The sequence below is a fragment of the Nanorana parkeri genome, unplaced genomic scaffold, assembly GCF_000935625.1.
Source record: "Nanorana parkeri isolate BGI_ZX_2015 unplaced genomic scaffold, ASM93562v1 scaffold38, whole genome shotgun sequence".
Taxonomy (NCBI): Eukaryota; Metazoa; Chordata; class Amphibia; order Anura; family Dicroglossidae; genus Nanorana; species Nanorana parkeri.
Genome location: NW_017306306.1, coordinates 2,446,005 through 2,452,738, shown reverse-complemented (window position 1 = coordinate 2,452,738; position 6,734 = coordinate 2,446,005). Strand labels below are relative to the sequence as shown.

The 6,734-nt window shown below is 47.6% G+C and overlaps 1 protein-coding gene across 1 annotated transcript in view; it reads right to left on the bottom strand.

Annotated features, from left to right (window-relative positions):
• The window catches only part of SUB1 (SUB1 homolog, transcriptional regulator), a 13,211-nt gene extending 10,438 nt beyond the window's left edge, over positions 1–2,773 (bottom strand). Inside the window, exon 1 of the mRNA XM_018570313.1 lies at positions 2,696–2,773. The gene's annotated coding sequence lies outside the window, so the exon portion shown is untranslated. The remainder of the gene's footprint in view (positions 1–2,695) is intronic.
• Between the last annotated feature and the right edge of the window lie 3,961 nt (positions 2,774–6,734).

Here is a 6,734-nt window from a genome sequence, read left to right as displayed (position 1 = left end):
GGGGAGGGGGCCGGAACAGCTGGCTCTGCCTCTAGATAGGCAGAGCCAGCTATCACTCACGCAGCTGGGGGGATCCAAACAGAATTGTCGGGATCTGTTCCAGCTGCGGCGTCTCAGTATACCACGAGCTGTAGCTCACGGTATACTGAGCTTTGGGTGACGGGAGGACGCTAGTTTGTGTCCTCCCGTTACCCATAGGAGAACTATGGAGAAAAGCCCTAACCCCATAGTTCTCCTTTAAGTCAGGGGTAGCCAAACTTCAGCCCTCTAGCTGTTGTGGAACTACAGGTCCCATGAGTCACTACGGCGCTGACAGCCATGGGCATGTCTCCCAGAGGCAGATGCACGATGGGATTTCCCCCCACAACTGTAGGGCCTGCTTGCTGCCTCCGACGGCTAGTCTCGTGTGATAGGGAGGGATATTTTGTGCTCATTGTTCTTATGGCTGGACACTCCGACATGAGGAAGCAAAGACCTGCCTCTGCCAAAATGGGAGCCTCCAAACAGCAAGAGTGCAAAGCAAGTCAGCAGTGGGTAAAGATCAGCTGTAAGAAGACCACAGGTGACCATTTCTGCGTCCTCTGCTTTCAGAGTTCAATTCCTTTTTATTATAACTACATCACTTCAGCAGCAGACTCGGCCATCTGACTAAGTAGAGATCTTCCTAACAAGCAGAGGTGTGTCACATGACTCGATAAATTTAGAAATCCTCTGACACAAGAAGACAGTAAACATGTACTAGAACTACACGCCGAGCTATTTGCCTGCAGATCTTTCACATACAAAAGAAAAAGCACCTAAAGTTCCAGTTTTCTTGGCGTCTTGACAATGCAAATGACAACATGTTGTGTAGAAAAACAAAAGCCAAAGAGATGGGACTCTAACGCAACTCGCTTTTCTACATCGGTTCATATAGCAAACGTGTTCCCCTCACTTCTGCAACAGCATGCAGAGCCAGTGATCTAGTTTGCAAATAACAGCGGCAGGGCAGTGGTTTAACCCTTTCGCAGCGCGGGGCCTGTTTTAGCATCTTTTGCACATGTTATAATCCACGTTTTAGGCCTGAAAATTACTTAAACCCCCAAAACATTATAGATTTGCTGAAAGCCAAGCCCCTGGAGAATAAAAACAGTGGCCATTGGAAAATGTTTACGTTGCACGATATTACCGCAAATCTTAATCAAACCCAAAAATGAATGAAGTATAAAAAGCACTTAAGTTAGTTTTAGTGCACCAAAACACAATTTGTTTTGTACAATATAAACGATGAGGTTAAGATGAGTAAATAGACACCCAACATGCCAAGCTTAAAAGGAGAACTATGAGGTGAGTGCTTTTCACTCACCTCATAGTTCTAGCCGACCTGTGACAATGAGACTGTCACAGGTCGGCTCAGTACATCGGGAGGTGAGCGAACAGATACCGGATTCGCTCGCCTCTCGATCTGGTCACGGCTCTCCGCCGTGACAGGGGGGAGGGGCTGGATTCCCCTCTCCGATCTGCCAGCGCTGACTGGCGGAATGGACGGGTGAGGGGGCGGGTATAGCTGGCTCTGCCTCTAGATAGGCAGAGCCAGCTGTCACTCACGCAGCTGGGCAGATACCGTCATCTAAGTCGGGATCCGCTCCGGCTGCAGCGTCTCAGTATACCGCGAGTTGTAGCTCGCGGTATACTGAGCTTAGGGTAACGGGAGGACGCTAGTTTGTGTCCTCCCGTCACCCTAAGGAGAACTATGGGGAAAAACACTGACCCCATAGTTCTCCTTTAAGAATTGCGTCGGGTGCGCCTACGTGAAAAATGTGCCACACGTTAAGTCAGAGTGAGAGCAATAATTCTGGGGCCATCAATCACTGTTAGCACTAAACTGATAAGCGGTAAAAGCTTTTAGAGCATCACCGATGGCCAATTTTGGGGTTTATAGTTTTTGCATTTTCATGGGCACACGCAATTTTAAGGCTTGGCATGTTTAGTGTCTATTTACCCGACGTGACCACGTCACCAAAAAATTGGGTATTATATTGTTTCTGTGCACTAAATTTCATTTCGAAATACTGTTGCGCAAATGCCGTGCAACATAAAAAATTGCAACTAGCATTTTTTTTTTCTGCAGGGTCTCTGCTCTCAGAAAATATATCATTGTTTGGGGGCTTTTCTACACAAAAATTCAGATTTGAGCATGTATGCGCAATTGTAACAAAATGCTCCGGGCAGAAAGCGGTTAATGGATGGTTATCAATCTGGAGGAGTGGGCGGTCCTAGTCAGCATGAATTTGCATGCAACCCACACTTTGGTAACACCCACAAGTGATGCTGAGCCTCCATAATTGAAAGAACTATTGTCCAATGAAAGGGGCGGGACCAGTCAGGCTGAGGAGGAATGTACTAGATGATGCTGGATGAGCAACAAAGGAAGGCAGGCAGACCCTCCATGTGCCATGCTAATCCCTAGAAGCACCCTGCCCCGGAATGAGCACACAGCACTGTCATTAGCAAATTGTAACGTCGCCTGCTATGCTCAGGTGCACCAGCTGTTACCTTATTCTAAACAAATTGGCCTACTTTCATACAAAAACTGGGATTTATGGCGGCACGCGGCCCACCACACCGGTGCAAGCACAAAGCCCACCACCAAGCCCAGGCTGATGGCACACACTGCGGCGGCGCTGTTAGCGTTCATTGAGAGAAGCCCGCTCACCTCACAGTCCACACGCGCCACTCACACTCTGGTACTGCCTACGACAGGAAGTGATGTCAGTACGCCGCTCCGAGCGCGGGCTGTAAAGAACCGGAAGAAGGGGGAGTCACAGTGACGATGAGACGTAAGAGGGGTTTGGAAGCCATGTTGTGGTTGGCGTGGAAGGTTTGGAGGGGCCAACCAGTGACGGATAATTTGAGCTGAGAAGCCAGCATGGGGGGGGGGAAACCAAGGGGCTTTAGAGTTAGTTTTCTGTTACCGTAACTTGTTCTCTTCCTAAAATTAATAAAAGGTTTTCCGTGTAACAAATCGTGTGGAGGGAGCAGAGCAATTTTTGCATTTCCTCTATGAGCCTGTTTGGTGATAAGTATCATTATTTAATCCCTTTTGTACCCCTGGCTGTATACAGGGTCACGTGGCATCTATTGCCAATGGCATCTATTGCTGTTAGTGAGCCAGCTTCACTTGTTTTTAGGCAGCCTGGCTTTCTGACCAATCAGGAAACCATGCGGCGGTTAATGGCGTGCCACCCGGTATCCTGATTGGTCAGGAAGCCAGGCTGCCTAGGAACAAATGAAGCCGGTTTCCTGATTGGCCGGGAAGCCAACTCCATGCTCCCTCGCAGCACTGCCTGTCAGAAAGAATCGCCCGACTTTCTCCCGGAAGCCACCCTGCTTCCTGATTGCCTAGCAACAAGTGAAGCCGGCTTCCTAGCCAATCAATAGGCTGGGAGGCGGGTCATGACGTGCCGCACGGCTTTCTGATTGGTCAGGAAGCCAGCCTGCCTAGCAACAAGTGAAGCCGGCTTCCTGATTTGCCCTGGAAGCCGGCTCCATGCTCCCTCGCAGCACTGCCTGTCAAAAGGAATCTCCCTCTGACTGGAAGCTTCGGTATCGGGGTAAGTATCAGAGCATTTCGGCAAGAACGAGTACTTGCCCAAATACTCGGTATTGGCACCGATACTAGTATCGGTATTGGTGTATCCCTAATGTAATCCCTTCTGTACGCCTGGCTGTATACATGCCCATTCCTATAATGAGGCAGTTGCCTCAGATGACATCTCATTGGGTCCTTGTGGGGTGCCGCCCCCTTTTCGTCCAGAACGTCCCAGGTTGCTAAGAGCTCTTAGACTTAGAACCTTTGACGCTCTAGCTGGCCTTCCTGCCCGGCTCCTGGCATCCACTGACATTAGTGACCTGGGCGGTGTGACGATAACGAGATTTGAGCCTAATAATACAGGGGTGTGGAATCTATCTCTGCTCCGTCCCCATCTCATTCAGCGCTCCGTCCCCGCCCCCCGCTCTCGGCGCCGCTCTCGGCGCTCAAAGAGAGCCAGCCCTGCTACTTGTCTGTAGCAGGGCTAAAACAGTGCAAAAACCACTTGCCCGGCGCCCGGAACTACATGTCCCGGGCGTCGGGCGATACGAATTCCACACCCCTGTAATATTAAATATGAAATTCTCTTCTCTCCCAACTGAGAGCAAATGCAGCTTTTCATACAGTTTATAGGATACCATATAGGCTGCTTGACCTGCCTATATGGTAGCGCAGGGTCTGCATCTCCATACCCGCTCGGTGCTCCTCCCCAGCCCGCCGTCCGTGACAAACCCCCCGAAAGAGGCATCAAGAGCACATCCTTCCTACAAATTCAGGCAGCAAGAGGTCTAGGGACACCCCTGGCTGTATATATGTTTACCTATATATTTGTGCTCGGAGAACAATTGGGCATCTCCAGCACCGCATTGTCACTTACAGTGTATGGTCAACTATCAATGATCGGCACAGCACAGTGATCACATGATCGAGGAAGCCATCCCCTGGAGAAGGGCACTCCAGAATTCTGATCAATAATAAAGGCAGAAAATGACGATAGGGTTACGATAATAAAGTAATGCACACAGAGAGGGGGATTTATCAAAGCTGGAGCAAACAGCAATTGTCTATAGCAACCAATCAGGTTCTCTCTTCAGTTTCCTCAGTTAAGCTTTGAAAATGAAAGCTAGACGCTGATTGGGCAACTGCTCCAGATTCCATCTGCTCCAGTTTTGATCGTTTTCCCCCATTGTAAGCCCTCACGGACAGGGCCCTCCTTACCATCTTGTCTTGATTTGTACTGTAACTGTAATGTCTTCCTTATATTGTAAAGCGCTGTGCAAACTATTGGCGCTATATAAATCCTGTATAATAATAATAATTGTCTTTATTTTAGGACAAACTAGGCTTTCTTTTATCAGCTTTGCTTTGCAGATTTCCTTTTCTAACTAATGTATACACATAAAGAAAAGTGTGTGTTTTTCTATTTTTAAAGTGACATGCTGGTGTAATGTCTTACCTTAAATGATGTCTCTTGATCCAATCATCTTCTTCCTTCCACTTGTTTTCGGGAGTCCCTCAAGCGCTGGTGCAGATCTCTGACCCAGCGCTGACTGGACTGCTGTGTCTTCTGTGTCCTACGGTGTCTGTCCGTGTGCACGCTGCCAAGCTGCCTCTTCAGACGGGAGCGAGTGCCAGAGACAGAGATAAGTAATAACCTTTTTGGTAACTTTTTTTAAAAATGTTTTTGCATATATCTACTGCTTGCTAGCAGTAGATATTTACAACAAAAAAAAAAGCTTTCATTATACTTTAATTTTACAGGAAATAAAACACACCCATTTTATTATTTAAAATGTTCTGTTTAAAATGACACTCGCATTATGTTTCTGGTACAAATCACGGAAAAGTTATTTGTGAATGAAAGTGTTTTTTTTTTTCTCACAATTTTAAAAGGGAAAAAAATACATTAAAAAATAGAAATACTAAAATTAATAAAAAACAATAATAGCTAAGGTGAGGAAGCAGTTGATGTGGGTTAGTAAGGGGTTAAATAGGAATACTTTTAGTTAAAAAAACAAACTTTTTTTTTGACATGCCTGTGAAGGTTCTCATTCATTCAGATCACGGTATAACTAGTAGTAAGGAGTTGGTCACATTCAACTGGACTTGTTTTGTAATGTTGAAGATGTTTTGTAGCTTCTCCAACCACTTCTTCAGTTATAATGAATGTCAGGAATAGGGTTGGGCTTGATGTTCGAGCCGAGCGTGAGTTTGACTTGAACATCGGAAGTTTGTGTGCTCGGCGAACACACGAACTGTCAGGGCATTCGGCGGGCTGTTCGCCCACTGAGCGCCCCATAAGGCACTGCGCCTTGTTAAGCCTTGATTGGCTAAAACTTTGCACCTGACCATAGGTCAGGTGCAAGACTTTGCCCAATCAGGACCCAGTACTCTGTAAGAGCCATGATTGGGCAAAGTCATGATGACTTTGCCCAATCATGGCTCACCTGTCAGATGCTCTTCAACTGTAAACAGTCACCGCTAGCTCCACCCAATTGTTTATATGTTGCCTGCATCTGTCAAAATGCCATTCTAGGGTGGGAGTTCGTCGCGAGCGGGCAGGACGCCGTTTAAAAAAAAATTATTTCTATTTATGTTTTGCTATTTTATTTTGTCTTGTCGTCGTCGTGGACAACGCTGGATGTTGTGATTGACCCTGGATTACGTTGGTGGATCCATTTTTTTTTTTTTTAAACGAAGGATTTTTTCAAATCTGGTCTTTTCATTTACAATTTGATTTAACCCTTTAGTGAATGGGTAGGGGTACAAGTACTCCCTACTCATTCACAAGGGGGGGCCACATCTGGGTGCCCCTTTATTAAATGGGTACCCTGATGTGAATAAGCCCCCTGCCAGCACCCCCACAACCAACGCCCCAGTGCTTGTGGGATCAAGGGTCTGGTATGAAATTTAAAGGGGGGACTCCACATTTTTTTCCCCCCAGGGCCTTAAGGGCCTGGTATGACTTTGAGAGGGAATCCCACCAGGGCCGGCCTTTGGGGTGTTCAACTGTGTGGCCACACAGGGCGCCATGGCAACAAGGGTGCCAGATGGCCGACACAGCTCGTCCTCGGGGCGGCACAGCCCGCAGCTTTTCTCCTCCTCCCCACTCGGCCATCCGACATGACAGCGCTCCCTGCTGTCAGGATGGCCAAGCGGCGAG